This window comes from Herpailurus yagouaroundi, unplaced genomic scaffold (assembly GCF_014898765.1).
Source record: "Herpailurus yagouaroundi ecotype Mexico unplaced genomic scaffold, PumYag 184, whole genome shotgun sequence".
NCBI lineage: Eukaryota > Metazoa > Chordata > Mammalia > Carnivora > Felidae > Herpailurus > Herpailurus yagouaroundi.
The window spans coordinates 7,212,340-7,233,693 of NW_024412415.1; the positions used below are offsets into that span (position 1 = coordinate 7,212,340).

General features: G+C 53.4%; 1 protein-coding gene and 1 long non-coding RNA gene across 7 annotated transcripts in view; one reads left to right on the forward strand and one right to left on the reverse strand.

Annotated features, from left to right (window-relative positions):
* Window positions 1–275: 275 nt before the first annotated feature.
* The window catches only part of PAK6 (p21 (RAC1) activated kinase 6), a 35,873-nt gene continuing 14,794 nt past the window's right edge, over window positions 276–21,354 (forward strand). For 2 of the 6 annotated variants that reach the window (XM_040492274.1, XM_040492275.1), the window contains exons 1-2: window positions 10,686–10,758; window positions 11,330–11,447. The gene's annotated coding sequence lies outside the window, so the exon portion shown is untranslated. The other 4 variants (XM_040492272.1, XM_040492271.1, XM_040492276.1 and 1 more) reach the window with 4 other exon arrangements.
* LOC121041500 (uncharacterized) lies at window positions 8,737–10,704 on the reverse strand. The gene is made up of 2 exons (XR_005795767.1): window positions 10,592–10,704; window positions 8,737–9,178 (listed from the first exon to the last, which is right to left on the reverse strand). It is a non-coding gene; the product is annotated as an uncharacterized LOC121041500 (long non-coding RNA).

Consider the following 21,354-nt stretch of genomic DNA (forward strand, 5'->3'; position numbering starts at 1 on the left):
AAGGAGACAGCCTCCTATCAAGGAATTCTGTCACTCGACCACACGGCGCCAGTTAGCACCGATGGGTGTGCTCTGCTGAGCCCACAGGGACCGGCCAGGACATGGCTTCCCTGCGCTCCGGACCCAGCTGGGGCCACCCGCGGCCTAGGCCAGACCCCCACAGAGCATGCTCCGGTGTGTCAGGCAGAGGGGCGTGGGCCACCTCCCCCCGCCTCCCCCATACAGCTGGCAGCCTCACGGGCACACCGGTGAGTAAGCTGCCAGAGGGAGGAGGCTGTGTGCCCACAGAGGCAGGACGACACCATCCAGGAGCCTTCAGGAGAAGCGGCTAGGCAAGAAAAGCGCTGAGGTTTTCTTCTTCTTTTCCTTTTTCTCTTTTTTTTTTTGCCTGAAGGGAGTGCCGCTTCCTGGGCTCCAGACAAGCACCAGCCTGCAGTGAGGAGCTTGAGGCCCAGCGGCCCCGAGGAGCGGCCACGGTAAGGTCCCTGCTGCCGCTGTGGGTTTGGGCTTCCCGGGCGGGGCTGGGGAGCCCAAGTGTCGGGCTGCCCACCACCTGGGACAGGGGCGGCAGCTGCCGGCTGCTAGGATCGGTAGCCCCGCGCCCCAGCGGACCTGCCGCTCCCTTTCCAGACTGATTTTGAAACAGCCCGGCGCAAGCTGATTTCCTATGGCTTCCTGGCCATAGGAAGAGACGCTTGTTTCTGCTGTTTCTGCCTTTACCTCCCCCTCTTGCTGGGCCGGGCTAGTGTGATGCCACCAGGATGGCCCTCGGGAAGGCCCCTCTCACCCCACCACACCTGGGACACTCTGCTCACCTGTTCGGCCCACAAGTATTTATGGAGTATCGCTGGGACCCAGCTCCCAGTCACGCCCTTCTGCAGAGCTTGACCTGGCAGAGATGCTGACTCTGAAACTTTGGAGTCAGGTCAGGTTCAGGGGGCTGCCTGGCTGAGCACCATCCCTTCTCACAGGCCTCAGGCTCCCCGCCTCTGCTGCAGGGTTAATGACCTGGTTGGCTCCCCGGGGTCAGGCCCAGTACGTTTGGGGTTTAAAGTGCTAGGGCCCCACCAAGAAGCAAGGCTAATACCGCATATGCAGCTCCTTCTTTCCCTGGTGTCACGCACCAAGGTTGGAGGGACCTGCTTGCGGTCTTCCCCTAAGCCAGTTCTGGTGGGAACTGGTTAGGGCCGCTGGACTCGGCCCCCACAGAAGCGCATCTGGCTCAGAATAAGGCCTTTGGGCCAAGCAAGGGGTCCCCTCTGCAGCCTAGGAGTGGCAAGCCTGGGAACCCTACTGGCAAGGGTGTCTAGTCAGGAAGGCATTGGAACTTAGGGGCAAAGCTGCTGGAAGCAACTGATTGGGGTGGAAAACTGCGTGCACCCTGATAATGGCCGCAAGGTGGGAGTGTGGGGGCTCCATAGACCTTCCAGTCCCCCAAAGACAGACTGATTCTTGGTGAACTGACCTCTCTGGGATATGCCAGGTACAGGGAAGGTGCATGCAGGTCTGAGGTCTCGAGCCACAGCAAAGCCCACTCAGCACAATTCCCAAGGATGACCAAGAATGCCCTCTGTCCTAGAGGAGCACATGGGACTAGAGTTGGGATGAACCCAGAAGTGTCTCCCATTCCATTAATCCCCATACCTGGCTCCAGTAGGAAGAAAATGGCCCAGCTGAGGGGGTATTGCCTCCTTACAAAAGGTGACTCCAAGCCTAGGGGTCTCGAATGTATGCAGAGCTGAGCAGCAGCCAGTACCCAGAGGCTGTGGAGTGCCAAACAGCAGGCTGGCAGAGTGGCAGCTGGCTGGGCTAGGAGGGAGCAGAGGATAAAGGCGAGGGCGTAGGAAGCAGGAGAGGAACCGGCAGCCTGGGTTTTAGGCTCAGGAAGGGCTCTGGAGGGCTGGCTTTCTTAAACCTGCCCACCTGTATGGGAGGGCGGGGCAGGGAGAAGGTGGAGACTCTGAGGGACTGTGTTCTGTACGCAAACAGTCCCAGAGATGCCTGTAACGCACTGTTTCCTGGGTGCAGAAGGTAGGGGGGACTTGTGGGAAACTGTCTTGTGGCCTGAAGCAGAGCCCTCCCCATAGGATTTTCTCCACACCGTAAGTGGGAAGGCCCAGGATTCGGGAGCAGTTCCCGACGTGGGCAGTACTGCAAACCTCATAAACAGGCATTCGGCCGCCTGCCCCTCAAAGAGGTAGGCTAGCCAACAGGTTGGAAGGGAGCATGGAAAATGGAAGCTTTAGAAGCAGAAAGAGCTCTCAACTTCCTGAAGCCCAGCTGGCCCTGCTGCCCGAGGTGAGCAGACTGACTGGAAGCTGTCTGTCCCCTTCTGAGCTCTGCCTCAGGGCCCTCTCGGGGCTAAGGTGAGATGTGGGGGATGTGAGATAAAGGGGAATTTGTCTTTTCTTGGCCAGATGCGGGCTCCAGGCAACACTTGGTGGTGACACTTGGCACCTGGTTCTGGCTCACTGGCTTGCAGGCAGGGAACAGGACTGCCTGACTACAAAACGCCGCCACGGGTGGTGGGGACAGGGTGCAGGGGAAAGTGCTGACAAATGAAGGACCAGGCCTTTGCCGTGGGGAGCTTATAGCTCTTCCCCGTGAGTGGAAAGGGCAGCTGAGTCTGGAGGCCACCCCACCAGAAACCAGCTGAGCTACAGATCAGCCATGATCAGCAACAGGTGGCAGCATCCTCTTGCCCACCCTGGGCCCCAGACTCATTGCTGAAGCTGTCGGCCGTGACCCATCCAGTCCAGAACATTTATAAATTTAGACCGATGCTGGGAGATGGTTCTCAACATAGAACTTAACAAAGATGGACAAAGACAGATTAGCTGAGAAAGTGGAGCAAAAGAAGACGCCGCTTGAACAGTAACGGGCAGAGGACGCACGCTCAAGGAGATGCACAAGTGCAAGAAGAGGGAGAAGGCTGGAAAGAAATGCGGTGCCACTCCAGTTTTCCCCAAATAGCAAATTGTCTGCCACTGAGTTTCTCTAAGGAATGACTGGAGTCTGTCGTTCAAGGAAACCTGAGTTTCCTTCTCCATCTGAGATCTAGATTCAGGCCTTGAGGACTTAAAACAGGCTGTAGACAGTGAAGGAACCAAGAGGCCTGGTCCCACTTCTCTCTGCGCCTGAAATTTTGTCACGTGTTGGCCCCGATTCCTTGAAGAACTGTATACTCATGAGCCCCATCTGAAAGCACAAACTCGGAGGGGCTTCATGCAGGGGGCCAGACCAGAGACCCCAGGGGACTTCTTGATCACTCTGGCAGATGACTTAGAAATGCCCAGGCACCATAAGGTTCAGACTCGGAGACTTTTTGCTTTTTCTGCCAAAGTTCTGTGGATTTAGGAAAGTTAATCCGGGTTCTTTCACCTGAAAGAACAAGGTAAAACCAAAGCACAGCATAATTTCATATGCTGGGGGAAATCAGCATGCAAAAAAGGGTTCCCCCATAACTGCATGGAGCCACATTAGCCCCAGCAAAGGGACACTCATGCTGGCCAGCATTTTCTATAAAACCTCATTGTAACACATCAGTCAGTGCAGAGACCCATGTCTTTACAGAGGGAGGACGATAACCTTTTTTGTACATCTGTGGGTTTTCTGTGGCGACCATCCCCCCCTCAGAAGTGCTCCCTCAGTCAGCAAACACTAGTATCTTTCTGCTTGGCTCTGGTTTGCCCGTGTCAAAGCACTCAGGCCCCTGCGCCTCTGGCTAACAGGATGGAGCCTGATGTGTGTTCTCTTGCACACTCAGGCTGCTCAGGATGTGGAGAGGGGGGCCTCTGGGTGCTCAGAGAAGCAGGTCCAGAAAGGTCTGGTCAGCTAGTGAGTTGTTCTGATCTCTGGTACCAGTGCAGCAGGGACCCAGCCCGCTCCACCTCAGGGCAAATAGCTACCAGCCGGTCACCTTTACTCAAGGCCTCCTGCTGTCTGCGTGCATGTCCTAGCTCCGGAAGGCTGCAGCAGCAGCAGAGTTAGAACTGGGAGGACTGGTTCTCTGGTTCAGCTTCCTGGCCTGGAGCCTTCGGCCTCCATTTTCTTTCTTTTAGCTTCAAATGAGGAATTGCACAGGAAGGCACAGAGGGTGGAGGGAGCCAGGGGGCCATTTATTCCACAGCCTCATGTGCTTCCAGAGTGCAGTGTGGGGTCAGGGGGGTGGGGTGCAGAGGAGGAAAGGACTGCTCCCAAAAGGAGATGCTAGAGCACATTAGATTGCTAGAGCACATTCAAGCCAAAAGGAGTCCCTAAGAATGTCTGATCAAGACCCATAATATTATAGAGGAAGGCAGAGGCCCAGAGAAGGAAAGTGGGTCCCGAGATTACATAGCTAACTGATGGCAGAGCCTTGGTTTCAGGCTTTGAGGGTCCCCACTTCCCAGTCCAGGACTCTCTCACTGCCCAGACTACCTTTCTATCTGCAGTAACATCAAAGGTGACCCTGCAGGCAAGGGCAGACAAAAGCTGCAGAGGCTTGAGGAGACAGCCTGGCCCAAAACACTAGGAGGCCAGAGGGGTCCTGATGCTCCTGTGTGCCTCCTGCCCTAACAGGGGACTGCTCTGCCACACACACAAACACACACACACACACACACACACACACACACCACCTGGGCTGCCCTGCTCCTGCAGCTCATTCAACAGGCAGCCCCAGCTCAGCCCATGCTCACTCATCAGCGCCCCCCAAGGAGAGGCTTTGCCCCTCCCCCGCAGCCTCCCCTCCTGGACACTCTACGATAAACGGATCCAGCTAATTCATAAATGGATTGACTCAAGTTCTCCTTGTCCCAGGAAGCATTTTACATTTGAACCATAAGGCTGGCAGTGTCTTAAGCCAAGGAAGAGAGGAATGATGAATGTGTCTAGGAATGAGAGATTCTGGGGCAGAAGTCAGGAAAACGCAGGAGACCCTTTACTTCCGGTACTTACTTACTTTTCACCAGCATATCCTATGACCACAGGCAGGAAATTAAATGTCCAGTGGCCACCATCACAGGTCAGATCCCAGAAGCAAGAGGCCTGTTGCCTGTCATCTGTCACCCTGTTACCAGGCCACAGCTGGACTTCTCTTTTCCACTATAGTGGGTCTTGCTGGAAGGTGGTGTGTCTGGGATCCAGAAAAGTGGAGAAAGTTGGGGTCTCATACCCTGGAGAGGGACAAAGCCAGGACTGGGGGCAAGAATGCAAGGCCAGGAGCGAGCATGCGTGCAGAGCTCCTGTGGAGGAAAGGATGGGCAGACAGGCGGAGCTGCCCCCACACAGTCCATCATCCCGGCAAAGGCCGTTATGGCAGCCACTAGTGAGGACATGCCAGTGCACACCAGGACCCCGCCATGTAAGTGTTCACATAAAGTTCCCATGGGCCACCATCCCTGTGGTAATCAAGGTGTGGGCAGAGATTAAGGAAGGAAAGACCCTGAGAAGGGATGGCAGTAGCCGCCTGGGCTCCTCCAGGCCCCTCTAAACACAGTCCAGCCCAGTCAAGCGGCAGTTAGATAGGCCACGCCTTCTAACCCTGACCCAGGGCGGATGCAGAAGGCAGCGTTCTAAGAGCACTGCAGCTGGATGGCCAGTGCTGCCAAGAGGTCACACAGCCCAGAATGTGCGGCCTTTGTGCACTTAGAGCGAAGGTGTTGCACCCAGAGGGTTGTGGATGGGGCTTGAGCAACCAACATCATGTTTCCTCAGACTCTTCCCTTCGTGGGGCTCTGGCCTATGCTCTTACCCAGTCAGGCACAAGCCTTCTGCTTCCCCCCCCCCCCCCCCCCCGCCTTCCTGAAAGTTGGGCCCTGGGATCTAGGACATGGGTGCCGGTCATGGCCATGCCCCAGCCTCAGACCAGGGATGACTGCTACAGGCTGAGCGGAGAGAGGAAAGACAATGAAGCGTTTCCATTCAAGCAGCTTCCAGCTGTTAGTTCTGGCAGCAAAAATGCCAGCCGGAGAGCTGAACTGCCAGCAACAGACATTTGGATGGAACTTTGGAGTCCATTAGGAGCAAGGGCTGCAAAGTGATCATAGTGAGAAGATATTAAATGAATTCATCATGTCTCTAAAGTGAGTGTCCTTGGCATCTAGGTGGCTCTTTCTGTTTCCAGCCCTGCCCAGAGTAGCTCATGCCCCCATGTAACTGGCAAGGCAGCCACAGCCTGCTGTGTCCCTGCTTGAGCCCCTTGAGGTGGGTGGACAGTGGCCTCTGCATCTGGTGGCTTGCTCACATGACCAGGCCCCTTGGGCACTGCCAGGCAAGTTCAGCCACCAGTGTCAGTTTGCGTTTGGGGTGGACAGGCCTATGTACTCCCATTGGCATAGGAAACCTAGTACAGATGCAGAATCTGAGAGAAAGGCAGGCAGAGAGAGGCTGGAGGCCTCTGGCTGTGGTGGTTTCCCTCTGCTAAGGTTCAGGATGGCACAAGGACACATCTGCCCAGCAGCTGGACAGATAGACTCTTCCCAAACACCTAATTGGGCCCAGACAGTGCTGCCACCTAGGGCTAGGGTTTTCTCTCTTGGATACGTAGTAGATAGACCTATTAGGTTGATGTAGTGGCAAGTTCTCCTGGAGGATCCCTGGGATTCAGCCCCTTTGGCACCAAAACTGGGCTCTCGTGCTCCCTGTGGCAGCTGGGTACATACATGGAACAGGGGAGGGAAGTGTCCACCTTGCTCCCTTTAGCAGCTATGAGGGCTGTGGGTCAACAACCTCTCGCCCTGACCGGGGGATGCAGGTCCTCGGGACTCTGGTTCCCCAATGCTCTGGACCTCATCATTCCATCACCTTCCCAAGACAGACGGACACTGTCTCCCCTGTTCTACACATCAAGAAACCGAGACTGAGGCATGCTGGAAGCCTAGAGAGGCAGAGGACTCCAATCCTGCAAGAACCCATGGTCCCTTCGGAGGGGCCGTCTCCCTCTCCAGCCTAGCAGCCCCAAGGGCTCGGCAATGTCAGCTCCCTCCATTCACGCTCCCAGACCCTCCCTAGGGCATTTGCACCTGCCTCCTGGCCCCATCAGCAGAAACACGTGGGCAGTCCCATCAGGTGAGGGGCACTGGCCCAGGCCATCCCACAAGCAGGAAGGGACAGGGGTTGAGCACCCTGGAAGAGAAGGAGAGGAAGGGGTCTTTTCCCAAGTGTGCCTCTATCCTAGGGCTGAGGACTCAGGGTGAGTGCAGAAGCCCCCTCTGCCCCACACGCCCAGTGCCACGTGGGGATCCTCATGCTCTGATCAGAAATGGTGCAGGGATATTCCCCACATATGCTCTGTGTCACATGACTGGCGCTTGCTGGGTGGTGGTCAGGGTTGGCACAAGGAGGCAAACGTTCCCCCACCAACTGTTCACTGACACTTGACCTCACATAGTCAAGTCACATCAGACAGTCCTTGGAACTAGGGACCTCTGGGCAGCGCAGATAAGAGAATGGGCTAGGGGCAGATGTACTTGGGTTGAAATTTTGGTTCTAAGCTCAGTCACTACAAGACCTTGAGCAAGTTCCTTCACCACCCGGAGCCTGTTTCCTTGTGTGTAAACTGAGAATATAATAGTATAGTACTTCTGTGCTGGGCGGTTGTAAAGACTTGAGTGAGATAGTATGTGGGAATGGCTTAGCATGGGGCTAGCCCAATGGAAGCATTCACTAATTGGCAGGCATTTTATTTCTATTATTAGAGGAGGGCAGATTCACCTAGAGAAACGAGCCCTGGAAGGAATAAGTGAGCTTGTCAGCAATTCTTGATCCCCAGGAAGCTTCTCGAGTCACAGAACAGAAAGGTGCAGGGGAAGGATAATGTGTTTTTGTTTCTAAACCACAAGTAGATCCGTATCTTTCCTCTCTGGCCCTAACCTGGGCTCTCAGCCCTGGCAGTAGGTGCTCGGATGTTACAACAGGCCCCACAGGCTGAGAGCTAGCTAGCTGGGAAGCACTCGCCCAGCCCAGTGTGCCTGCCCCGATGCCCTCTCAGACAGTACTGCTTGGCCAATGCCCCAGAGCTGGCGAGGCTCCAGCAGCATCGCCCAGGGTGAAATGTCAGCTTTCAGTGCCCCTGGCCAGAGCTCCTGCCCCATTTGTAGAATGGCAGTGCATGGACAAGCAGAAGGCCTATGTCAGCCACCAGGGCTCTTCAAATAAGGGTGTGCCTGGTCCTCTTCTCTGTGCTCAGCACTGCAACCTGGGAACAGGGCCAGAGGGAGGCACATGGACGCTGGAGGAGACACTGTCCCCCAGAGTGTTCCTGCCACTGCCTGGGCGAGGCTGAGTCAGGCGTGGATCAGAAGAGGATGGGGTGGGGGTGGGGGTACTCACATACCAGAATTGACCACTCAGGATCCATTCTGCACATACCAGTTGTCCCAATTTGCAAATGGTCATTGAACCCAGTGCAGCAGACCCACCTGTAGATGCGACTCGAAGTGCAGAAACTTGGGGTTGGGATGGGTCCAAGAGGTCTTGTCTAGTATCCAGGATGGGAACCTTTTCTCTAGCATATCTGAAGGATAGTTATCTCGGTTCTTGCATACCTACAGTGATGGGGCATGCATTGCCTCCTATGTCAGTTATATTTGGGAGTCTCCACCCTCCTCCAGCTCCAAACCCCATCTCTGCTCCCAAAGGACGCCAGGGTTCCCTAGACTCACTCCTAAAGGGTGAGGATGGGACTCGCCTAGTAGCCTTTCTGCGACACCCACGCTTGGATTCAAACCAAATCAAATACCAGTTCAATTCCGATAATATTCTAATGCCCACACTTTATTGTAGCTCAACAGTTCAAACTGCTTGGGGCTCTGGTTTGGGTATAGAAGTTATTTGCATTAAAAGAAAATAATTCACGCGCACATTTGTGAGTCAGGAAAAAATCTTTAAGGGTGTTGACTCTAGGTTCAACAACGCAGCACAGTTCATTCTAGCTTGGTTCACCGTTCATTTCAAATCCCCCACAACCACTTCCCCGAACCCTCCCACCCAGCACACCCTGCTTCCAGTAGCCAGCAGTCAGCCAGTGCTCCTACATCGCTAGGTACTTAATCTGTGGGGAAAGCCATACGTGTGTACCAGCTGCCCCTGCCCTGCCACATGGTCCCATCAGCCTAGGCTCAGCAGGCAGCTTCCTGGAGGGAGCGGGCCACAGGAGATCAGGGGTTGGCTCATGAGGTCAGGCCTCAGTGTTACCCTGTCAGAGGAAAGAGAAAGAATCCACTTGGGAAAGACACAGAGAGGAGGAGGGAAGACAGAAGGTAAGGAGAGGAGCAGAGTGCATGGAGGAGGGCAGGGGGGGTACCAGCCATTAGCTGCCCAGCTTCTACACCACTAACCCAGGGCTCACAGGGACAGCATCTCCGCAGGCACCACCGTTATGCTTCCTCCCCCCAACCCCCGGGAGGGGGGGCTGTAGTGTAGCCAGACAGAGTGCGGGTGTTTGGGGCTGGCAAATTCCCACTAGCCACCTTAGCTCGATTTGGCAGGAGGCTATAGTAAACCATGCATAAGCAATAGAGCCTACGTGTAAATGCTTTATCTATAAATTGCACTGATATATCTAAAGAAATCAGTGAACAAAAATGATACATGGCAATAGGACCTCGATTAATAACAAAAGTTGGAGGCACCCAACAATGACAATAATCCCAGCACTGTCCTCAGTCCCACTCTGTGACACTGGTAGTCACCCAGCCACTGCTTGGGGGCAGCCATTTAGGGTCTAGGTATACCGAATTTCCAAGCCAGAATGCCCTCAGCATTCAGTCAGATACAGCCCTCTCTGGGGGCCCAAGTCTAGAAGAGCAAGTCCCTTGCGTAGGGAAGTGACAGGCACACGGCCTCTGCCCCTCACCCACAACAAACATACCCTCTAATTTAAAAGAAGCAGGGTAAAGGGCAAGCAGGAGTGAGCCATTCCCAATGGCCATCATGCTCCTAGGCCAGGGAACTGCTGGGGACTGCTGCGGACAGCCAGGGGAGGCCAGCTCTGTAACCAGGCCCATTCTCTGGGAGGGCAGGGCTCCTGGAAGCTCTCTTTTTCCCAGAGGTCCCCTACCGGGGAATCCTGAGGCCACAGGTTCTCAGAACTGAGCAGGTTCTGACAAGGGAATTGGAATCTATTTAAATCCTGGCTTTCCTGCCTGCTCAAGAGAACTACCCGAAAATAGTCTCAGGGCCTTGTCCAGATGGGACTGACAGGCCAAAATGCCAGATTTTAGGCCTCCAGCTGAGGCTCCCCAGGGTGTGTAGGTGGGTGCACTCAGCCCCCTGCACCTCTGAATATCCGGGAGGAGTCGGCAAGGCAGCCTCCAGATGTGCATCTGCAATGCAAATTAATGAGCTAATTGCACAGCGAGGCGCTCAGCGGATAATCCAGGTCAGGCCTCTGCGCGGCCGTCCAGGGGGCCATGGGGCCACCGGCAGGTCGCAGCGGGCCCGACCGAGATCAGGACCCCGAGGCGAAGTACCGGCCGGAGCCGGGGCAGAGCACTTAGCGGAAAAGGCTAGAGAAGGGGGACCCCCCCTCGGGCAGACAGAGGCTCCTGGCCGCGGCCCCCGCACCCCTTGCCGACTTTTCCCGGGCTTTGTGTTCGCCTTGTCCTACCTGAGGCCACACCCTGAAATCAAACTCGCGGCCAGGTGAAGCCGGCGCTGCACAAACAAGTAAGTGCGGCCTGTCTTCGTCGTTCTAGGCGCCGAGGTCCCTCCCGCGGAGGGCGGGCCCGGCTCCCGCGGCCGCTTCGAGCTCTCCAGGGACTTCCCGCTCGGCAGGTGGGTGCCCCGGCCACCCCGCGAGGCTGGCGACCCCTCCCCGGGCTGGGGCCGGGACGCGCGGACCGGTCTCCCAGCCCGCACGGCCCCCTTTCCCCGCGCTTTCATTCCCCAAAGTTCAGGGCTGGCCGGCGCCCTGTGCGCGCAGGAGCGGCCGTGGGGAGGGCGCCGCGCGGAGGGGCCCTGAGCTCCAGGACCGAGAGCTGGCGCAGCTGGGAGCGCGACCGACCTCCGCGTGTGCGCCGGCGCTTCCGGCCTGGCTGCCGCGGCTGCTGAGGCGCGGGGCTGGGGGATTCGCGTCCCGGAGGGCACCCCACTCCCGCCCAGGAGGTGGGGCCGGTGACCGCGCCGGCTCGGAGCGCGGTGGGGACAGGGGCCTGAAGCGGTGCTGCGCCCACTGCCCCTCCTCCCCGTGCTCTGCGTGGGGAGCCCGCCACCTCCCCCTTGTACCTGAGATGGTGGCTCGGTCGGGAGGCAGGCCTGGGGCGGTTCCGAATTCTGGCCAGTCGCAACATCCGTGGAGACATGTACTACATATTTCACGATGAATTTCTGATCTGTTTCCACCCAGGCCTCGGACTGCGGGCCAGGGAGGGTCCTCAGTCTTCCCTCTCCTCGGTGCCTGAGAGCTCTGCCCACTGAAGGGTGAGGAGTCAGGAGGAAGAGCAGGGGAGGAAGGCAGCCAGGAGGTGAGTGAGGAACCTTCAGCCCTGGTAGGGTGTCCAGCAGCCTTCTCAAGACCTCCTTGAGAGACAGGCTGGAAAGGTCAGTGGGCAGGCAGGTGCCCCCCCTGGGATGGCCCATTCTTGGTACTGTCAGGCAGGGGCAGTGGCCCTTTCTAGGTGCCATTTCTCAGTCCTTAATGAATGTGCATTGCTACTTACACCAGCCCAGCCCACATGCCCCACCTGCCCCTGACCCAGCCTCTGCTGTCACCGGGTGTGATGCCTGTCTGGGGCAAGTCAGTGTCAGCAAGGCTGGTGTGCTGAATTTATGCTTGGGAAAGAGGCTCCCAAACAGGAAGGGCAGTAGCAGGCCCCGTGTCTGTGCTGAGCAGGCCAGGAGGCAGCTCCAGGCAGAGGTCCTTTTTGGCCAATCCCAGCCGTTAGCTCATTCCCCAGATCTCCAACCTGCTAAAATCCATCCAGCTTCTCTCACAATGGGTGAGTGGCACCCTATCTGGGATGTAGACGCTGCTAGGAACACCAAGGGCTAAGACATAAAGAGCTTCCGGGGTGTGGGCTGTGTTTTCTGTGTCTTGCCCTATTCTGGTGTGTTTTTGGCTCCCCTGACTTGTTTTTCTAGGTGGGGGAAGAGAGGGAGGTCAGGTCTATGTCTGCCCTCGGATCTTTTGGAACTGAGCAGCATATACTATCATACCGCAAGTTCTCCTCAGGCCATACATAGGACAGTAGCTGAGTACACATTTGGAACCAGAAAGAGCTGGGTTCGAATCCTGGCTTGGCCTTTTATTCCCTAAGCAAGTTGTTTTACTTCTCTCTAAACGTTATATGAAACAGAGCAGTCGTGCCTTCCTCATAAGACAGTTGTGAGAAGTCACAGTGATAAAGAATAAATGTAGACCACCCCCAGCAGTGAGCCACCTCCCAGCCTCCAGTATTACTTTGGAAATGTTAAACTACCTGAATCCTCCCCTCTTGGAGAACTTTGAGAACGGTCTGGTTCTGTGTCAGGAGCTTGTGAAGGGGTTAGAGCAAGCCATGAGAGTAAAGTAAAAGTAGATGGTCCATACAGGGCAGGTAGTGAGGTGGCCTAGGGAAGGGCCCATTTCTGGAAGAGGGTCCAGCTTTGGAGACAGAGATAGCAGTATGTTCTGTACATGTCACAGGTACTCACATGTCCATGGGTGCCCCTGGACACACTGTTGCCACAGGGCTGCCTAGGACAGAGGGGGGCCTCTGCCCTCAGTGGCTGTGTGATCTGGGGCAGGCCATTTGACTTTTCTGGGCACCAGGCATGTTAGAAGAGCTTGGAGTCAGAGACATGGGGTTTGAATACCAGCTTACCACTTACCATCTCGGACAGTCTTACTCTCTGAGCCTCAGTTTCTTCACCTGTAAAACAAAGCTCCTGATATCTACCCTGTAGTGTCATGACCATTAAATGCACTAATAAAAAGCACCTAGAACAGGGTCTGACACATGCTAGGCACTTTACACCTGCACGTGTGTAGTATATTCCAGAAAGCTTTCCGCCTTCCTCTCCCAGCCACCTTCCATCTTTAAGATGCACCCAGTAAAGCAGGTGTGAGCCATCTCACAGTAATGTGAGTGTAAAATGAAGAGAACAAGACAGAGACATAGAAAGTTAAGGGCTGTAAAACAGAAGTCTTTTTGTGTGATTAGGGGCCTTAATCCTGTGACTAGGGGACTCTAGAGGTTCTTCTGGCTAGGCCCCAAGGACTCTGTGATGAGGGCTCAGGCCCCTGTATGTGGAGGCTGCTGAGAAGCTGGAATAGTGATAGAGATGCCTGGCCTGCAGCCCTCCCCGGAAGGCCATTCTTCACTCTTCCCTTGGACATAACCCCATGCCCAGGAAAGCCCAGTGCTGTGGATTCTAAGTACACTGAACATAGGTCAGAGGGCTGCTCTGGCTTGAGCCGCTGCTGGACTGCAACAGAGATGCTGGCCCCCGAGGCGGGCCTGGGTCAATATTGACCTTCCTGGCTGGCCAGCCTGGCTCTTCGGCCTCTCATTCAGTTGGAGTGTTGACACAAGAGGTTGAATGAGATTTATTATCATATTCTTTTCTTTTTTTTTTTTATTATTTTTTTTTTAAATTTTTTTTTCAACGTTTTTTACTTATTTTTGGGACAGAGAGAGACAGAGCATGAACGGGGGAGGGGCAGAGAGAGGGAGACACAGAATCGGAAACAGGCTCCAGGCTCTGGGCCATCAGTCCAGAGCCTGACGCGGGGCTCGAACTCACGGAGCGCGAGATCGTGACCTGGCTGAAGTCGGACGCTTAACCGACTGTGCCACCCAGGCGCCCCAATCATATTCTTTTCAAGAACAGCTCCTGTATCTCTCCCCTGGGGATTCACTGGGACCTGTAGTGTGGGAATGGTGACAAGAGCAGGGAGTCCAGACATTTTGGCTTGTGTGCATAGTGCCCTCTGCCCTGCATCCTCATCTTCTCTCTGGGCCTGTCCAGTGGGACAGCAAAACCTCAGGGGACTGCTCAGCATCCTGGGGACACTGTGCTTCGAGCAGTGGTGGTTAGGGGCACAGCCTGGGTCTAGGGCCCACCCATCCTACAGGTGACAGCTGGGCAGAAGTACAAATGAAATTCTTTCCAGCCCCTTCCCCCTAGTGAAACTTCGGGGGGCCAGGAAATGGTGCTGGGATGCCACCTCTCCTGACTCACATTATGTGATGAGGGGCAGATGGCAGGCCCAGACCCCTTCTAGAGGCTGAGGGAGGATAGAGATCAGCTTCATACAAAGGATGAGCGGCAAGGGGACAGAAGGACAGAGGGCAGGGGCCTCGGGAAGGAGGAAGAGCCCCCATCACCGAGTGTATTCAAACAGGGCACAAGAGCAGGTACAGACACCTCCCTGTCAGGAATGCCACCGAGTGACTGAAAGTTGGCCAGGGATGGAGGGGAGGCCAGACTCCTCGAGCAAGTGCCATAGCACGTGCATCACCATCTCTTCTGTTGGGCAGTGACGATCAGGGTGGGGTAGCCTGATGTGTAGCCACATCTCTTTGGAAAAGCAAGCCACACTGCATGAGACGGAGCATCTTGTTTTATTCACCATGGTCCCTAGAACCCAGAGCAGAGTCAATGCACAGTAAATGAATTTATTGAATCAATGAATGAATAACATAATTTTATATCTAAATGAACTCCAGAAGGTAAGTTTTGAGAAAAATATTCCTGGCCAGTAAGAATCCTTCAGTGAAAGGCTGGCTTCTGTCCATGGTCTTCTCAATCAGGGGGCCAGTGAGGCCTGTCATTCTTCACAGAAAGACGTGTGGGATGACAGTTCCCAAAGAGTGTTATCAAGAGGGCAGACAACCCACTGACAAATCTCTGGGTGGAAGGGCCCAGCTCTGGGGGTGACACGGTCCTTTGAAGGCCAGTCTGTGACCGGATGGTGGCAGTAGTGGGGGTACCTTTCTAAGTGCTGTAGAACGCAGGGGGCTTACCTCTATGTCGGCGCCATGATTCTACAATAGTTCCTTTCCCAAGGCCACATGAATGGGCCTGAGAATGACACAGCGTGTTGCGCTCCTGCCTGCAGCAGTGTTCACATCAGGATCGGAAAGACACAAGTCTCCCCTTCTTTGCTGCTCTCCGTGGGCAAATGACTTAATCTCCGTAACATGGGTTTCCTCATCTGCATAATGGGTACAGTGATAGTCCTGCCTTATATAAAGGCTTGTGGTAAGGAGATCCTGTCTGTGACATGATCAGCCCAGAGCCTGGTGCTTACAGTCCGCACTCCCTGAGTGATGACTGACTGAGTGGGTATTCACTCAAAATACCTAAAATTGCTCCTTGAGTTGCAGCAGGTACTGTTTCTCCCCTCACCGTACCTGGAGTCGTGAGCTGGCAGAGGTGAATGAGTCCACTCCCTGGTCACCACCAGAAATGCTACAGCCTAAGAAGGAGGAGAGCAGGCCAAGGTCACATGAAGGAACTTAGGAACCCCACGCTCTGGGGCCACGCCGAGCCGGCACTCGGCTCTGATAAGCAGACACTGAGCCTCCCTCAGCGGAAGCCCATGTGTCTCTCCACTCTGGTTCTCTGGCACTTGGAGTGGGGCCCAGGGTGCAGCTGCCTTCTCATTTCCCCATCGCCCATGAAGGGGAATCCCACCAGCCTCATTCCTTTAAAAAAAATTTTTTTAATGTTTATTATTTTTGAGAGAGACAGAGAGAGAGAGAGAGAGACAGAGAGACAGAGAGACAGAGCGTGAGCGGGGGAGGGGGAGAAAGAGAGGAGACACAGAATCCGAGGCAGGCTCCAGGCTCTGAGCTGTCAGCCCAATGCAGGGCTCGAACCCACAAAGCCGAGAGATCATGATCTGAACTGAACTTAACCGACTAAGCCACCCAGGCGCCCCTCCACCCGCCTTATTCCTAAGAATTTACCGATATCTCAGGACTGACAACAACCAGCCAAATCCTGCCCCCTTCAGAGTCACTGCAAACTCCTTTGGACTCACTTCCTGGAAGCCACCTTCCAAGTCTGCTGCCCATTTTTGTGGATTCCTCCAGTAGGCTACAAGTCCTTCCCTTGACAGGGATTTGATGTGTGGAAACAGCCAAAACCCACTCAAAGCTGGCTTCGGAAGGTAATGTAGGTGACTGTGTTAGACACGCCCTCACCACTAGCGAAACAGCTCGGTGGGCCTGGCCCTCCCCGCTGGCAGATGGATGTCTTAGAGAAGCAGTTTGTGAGGGTCACCCACCCACTGCAGCTGTCCTGCTTGTCCCCACTGTGGACTCTAGACCAGCCTAGCCACAGTGCCTGGCTCTGGGCCACCACCCAAACCCCTTCTAGTCATGGAACAGTAGCATCAGCCACAAAGCTCTGCCCAGCACTCCTTGAGCCGAGCCTGCAGGTTGCCTCGCTTTAGGCTGAGACCCTGTGCTGGAAAGAATACACTCCTGCTGCTTCTGTAGCTCTTCTCATTCATGCCAGGCCCTGATATGCCAGCCATCACCATGAGCTCTTTGGAGCGTTTTACCCACCCCTTGTAGGGCAAAACCAAAACCTGGTTCCAAACGAAGTAAGGGTCAGCCTGCAAGTCAGGACGGCCCTAATCCCCTCTGGCTTCTGACTCACAGATCAGCCCAGGATAAAAAAACCTAGCAATCTTGATGGAGGGAGCTGGCCCTGGCCGCCCCCCTTCTCCACACTCCCATGAGTTTACTCAGGCTGCTCGGCCCCATGCCTATTCATAGACACCCCCAGGAAAGAGACTAAAACAGCCCAACTCCCTTAGGTCAGGCATGGTGGACAGAGCAGGGGCTTTGGAACCAAATGTGGGTTCAGACCCCAACTCAGTTATTTCCTGATTTTATCCCGTTGGGCAAGTTATGTAGCCTCTCTAGAGTTATGTAGCCTCATCTAGAGTTGTGGGTAATAATGATAATTCCTACCTCCCTCCGGTTGTAGTGAGAATTAAGTGAATTGATCCTTGGAAAGAGCCTAGCACATTTCCTTTCTGGCCTCTGCTCCTCTGACACGACAGTCATACCATACCCGTCAGTGACGCTGGGCCTGTGGCTCCCTGAACTCTCCCACCAGCTCCACCCTTGGGTTTACTGGGTGTGGCAGCATTTCCTCCAGAAAGCCTCTGCCAGGAACTGACAGGCTTCCCATCTGCCAGAGTCTGGCTGGAGGAAACAGCCTCAGCAGGAGCTGTGCCTGGAGAGCTTCCTTCTCAAACTGGTTTGGGCAGGGTTCTTTGCTCCTGGTGCTGGGCATCCCCCTCTGGTCCAGTCAGGGGCCAGCCAGCCAGCAGGTGATGTCTGCAGACATTCAGAAAAGGAGAGTTCCAGGGGTGCCTGGGTAGCTCAGTTAGTTAAGCATCCAACTCTTAATTTTGGCTCAGGTCATGATCTCACCGTTCATGGGTTTGAGCCCCTCATCACACTCTGCGCTGACAGAGTGGGGAACCTGCTTGGGATTCTCTGTCTCCTTTTCTCTCTGCCCCTCCCCAGCTCATGCATGCATGCACTCGCTTGCGTGCTCTCTCTTTCTCTCTCTTAAAAATAAATAAATAAACGTTTAAAAAAGAAGAAGGAGAAGAAGAGGAAAGTTCAAAGCATTCCTCAATCACAAGGATGGATCCCAGCCTAGAAAAGAACCCTCAGCCTCTCCCTTCCCTGTATGGGGATGAGGTGTCAGACAGGAGGCGCTGGGTCAGCGAAGGCCACACTGAGCCTGAGCTGGTGCTCTGCTTCGGCCCAGTTGCCCTTCAGAGTGTCAGGTCCAGGGGGTTTCCATTGGGTTAGGCAGGAGGAAAGGCAGGGGCTGGCTCTCAGAGGAAGAATCCTCCTCCTCCCTTGTTCCCCCTCCCTCCTCAGGGGTATCTTGTTTGAGGAAAGCCCCTCTGCTGGGTGAATGGAGTGTGGATGCACAGAGGTGGAGATACTGGGATGGCAACTTTAAAGGCTGGCATGGGCTGATTTACCACTGCAGCCTCATGGTTGAGGCAGCAACCACCTTCCTTCAGCCCCTGGGCCCTTGGTCTTGGGTCAGAAGGTAGGAAACTGGGGTAGTAAATGGCGATCTAGAAATGGCCAGTCGAGGCCCCTGTCAGGGCAGGTGATGTGCTCCAAGGACACAGGCCCTGCGGAGAGATGCAGGATGTCTTTGTTTCAGGTGTTTCCACACCCAGTGACCTGGCAACATTGGACACTTGAGTGGATGAGTACGTCTCTTAGAAACTCAGTTCTCATGATCACTCTTTTTTTTTTTTTTTCAACGTTTATTTATTTTTGGGACAGAGAGAGACAGAGCATGAACGGGGGAGGGGCAGAGAGAGAGGGAGACACAGAATCGGAAACAGGCTCCAGGCTCCGAGCCATCAGCCCAGAGCCTGACGCGGGGCTCGAACCCACAGACCGCGAGATCGTGACCTGGCTGAAGTCGGACGCCCAACCGACTGCGCCACCCAGGCGCCCCATCATGATCACTCTTTAAACATGTTTTGTTTTCTTTAGAAGGAGATCTCGGAAAGGATCCCCTACTCCTAACCTTTGCCATCAAGAATTAGGCTTTGGACAAAGGAAACCTTGGTAGTTCCGTTTGTCTCTGGGACCCATGGGTGTGAAGGTTTTGAGCAGACCAGCGGCTCCAGGAGAGCCCACCAAACTTGGGACCCCATGCAGTCACCCACACTGGACCTGGGGCAGGCAATGGCCTGTCTGTGGGTTTCCCCTTCTCCCATCCCCCCATCACCACCTCCAGCTTATTATTTTACCTTTCACATCTAGATCTGATTCATTTCAGGATATGATGTGAATTAATTTTTTTCCATATGGATATCTAATTGCTACAGCTACGTTTATTGAAAAGATCATCTGTTCTCTACCATATTGCAATGTCACCTTTGTCATAAATTAAGTGACCTTATATGACTGGATCTATTTCTGGATTCTCTCTTCTGTTCCATTGGGCTATTTGTCAATCCTTGTGCCAGTTCCACACTATATCAATTTTTGTACTATTATAATAAATCCTTGATATATAGTAGGGTAATCCTTCAACCTTGTTCTTCAAGATTATCTTTAGTATTCCTGATTCTGTTTCTCTGTACATTGTTTTTTTTTTTAATTGGCTTTTTTTTAGAGTTTATTTCTTTTGAGAGAGAGAGAGCATGAGAAGGAGAGGGGCAGAGAAAAGAGAAAGAATCCCAAGCAGGCTCCACACTGTCAGCACAGAGCCTGACGGCTCGAACTCACAAACCGTGAGATCATGACCTGAGCTGAAATCAAGAGTCGGACTCCCAAATGACTGAGCCACCCAGGTGCCCCAAAGCCTGTTTTTCTCCTTGTGTTTGTTTGTTTGTTTGTTTGTTTGTTTGTTTTTAGAGAGAGAGAGACTGTGTGAGTGGGGGAGGGGGAAAATGGTGGGGGGGGGGAGAGAGAGACTGAGAGAGAGAGAGAAAGAGAAAGAGAGAGAGAGAGAGGGAGAGAATCTTAAGCAGGCTCCATGCTCAGTACAGAGCTGGACACAGGGCTCAATCCCAGGACCCTGGGATCATGACCTGAGTCAAAATCAAGAGTTGGACGCTCAACTGACTAAGCCACCCAGGTGCCCCCTTATGTTTCCTTGTACATTTTGTAATCAGTTTGTCAATTTCGACCAAAAGAAATATGCTGGGATGTTGACTGTGATTGAAACAAATTTGTAAGTTAATTCAGAAATAATTGGTATCTTTGTATCAATGAGTCTTCCAGTCTGTGAACATTCTTTAATATCTTTAATAGTGTTTTATACTTCTCAATGTAGGGACCTTGCACATATTTGATTAGACTTATTCCTAGGTATTTGACATTTTTAATGTAAAATGGTAAATGGTATCTGAGGGATTGTTTCCATGGTAACGCTTCTGATAGCAAATGACAAGGCTTTTTTTTCCCCTCCTGAGGCCATTTCTCCAACTTTTGGACACCAACTGGGTATTCAAGAATTCAATTCAATTCTGACACTACCTGGAGTCCGCACAGACCCCACAGGCTCAGTCCCCACACCCCCCCCCCGCCCCTCCCCCCACACACATTGCAGATGCCAGTTGTGAGTCTTGGGCCACAAGTCAGGCTTGACCAACTGGCTATAGTTGAGTGTTCCCATGAGCCCCTTCTCAGGTTCTATAATTTACTAAAATGGCTCATGGAACTCAGGGAGGCACTTTACTTACTATTACTCATTCTTATAAAAGATAAAACCCTTGGGCGCCTGGGTGGCTCAGTCAGTTAGGTATCTGACTTCACCTCAGATCATGATCTCCCTGTTCACGAGTTCGAGCCCCATGTCAGGCTCTCTGCTGACAGCTCAGAGCCTGGAGCCTGCTTTGGATTCTGTGTTTCCCCTCTGCCCCTCCCCTGCTTGCACTCTCTCTCTCTCTCTCTCTCTCTCTCTTAAAAACAAATAAACATTAAAAAAAATTTTTTTGTAACTTAAAAAAGATACAACCCAGGCACAGCCAAAGGAAAGAGATACATAGGGCCAGGTATGGGGCAGGACGGAGCTTCTTCCACGCCCTCTTGGTGCTTCACCCTCCCAGAACTTTGACGGGTGCGCCAACACGGAAGCTCCCTGCTTCCTGTCATTTAAGGGTTTTTATGGAGGCCTCACTGCACAGGTATGCTTGATCAAATCATTGGCCATTGATAAGTAACTCAATCTCCAGTCCCTCTCCTTCCCCAGAGGTGAGGCAGGGCTGAAAGATTCTTTCCATTTGGGATTCCAAGGGTTTGGGGAGTTGTGTGCCAGGAACAGGAAACTAAAATCAAATATCTATTTCCCATTGTACCCCAGAATCTTTAAAATTTTATTTCCAGGGCACCTGGATAGCTCAGTCAGTTAAGCATCTGACTTGGGCTCACTGTTGGCTCTGCTGTCAGTGCCGAGCCCGCTTCAGATGCTCTGTCCCCCTCTCTCCGTGCCCCTCCCCTGCTTGCACTATCTCTCAAAAATAAACATTAAAAAAATTTTTTTATATGTACATGGAGCTGACCCCATGTACACATTTAAAATTTTATTTTCTATTTGTTTGTTGTTGGTATGAAGAAATACAACTGATTTTTTTATATTGACCTTAAATTCACCTAATTCCAACAGTTTGTATGTAGTCCTTTCTCGATTTTCTATGTAAACAAATCATGTTGTCCCAGATAGTGTTAGTCTCACCACACTTGGGATGAGTCTTAACAGCCTCTCTTTAGGTGGGGGTTTCCCACTAGCTCAGTGATTGGCTCTGATTATTTTATTTTATTTGGACATGATGGCCTGTTTACAACAGCCATTTTCTTTCTTTCTTTCTTTCTTTCTTTCTTTCTTTCTTTCTTTCTTTCTTTCTTTCTTTCACTGTTTATTTTATTTTTGAGAGAA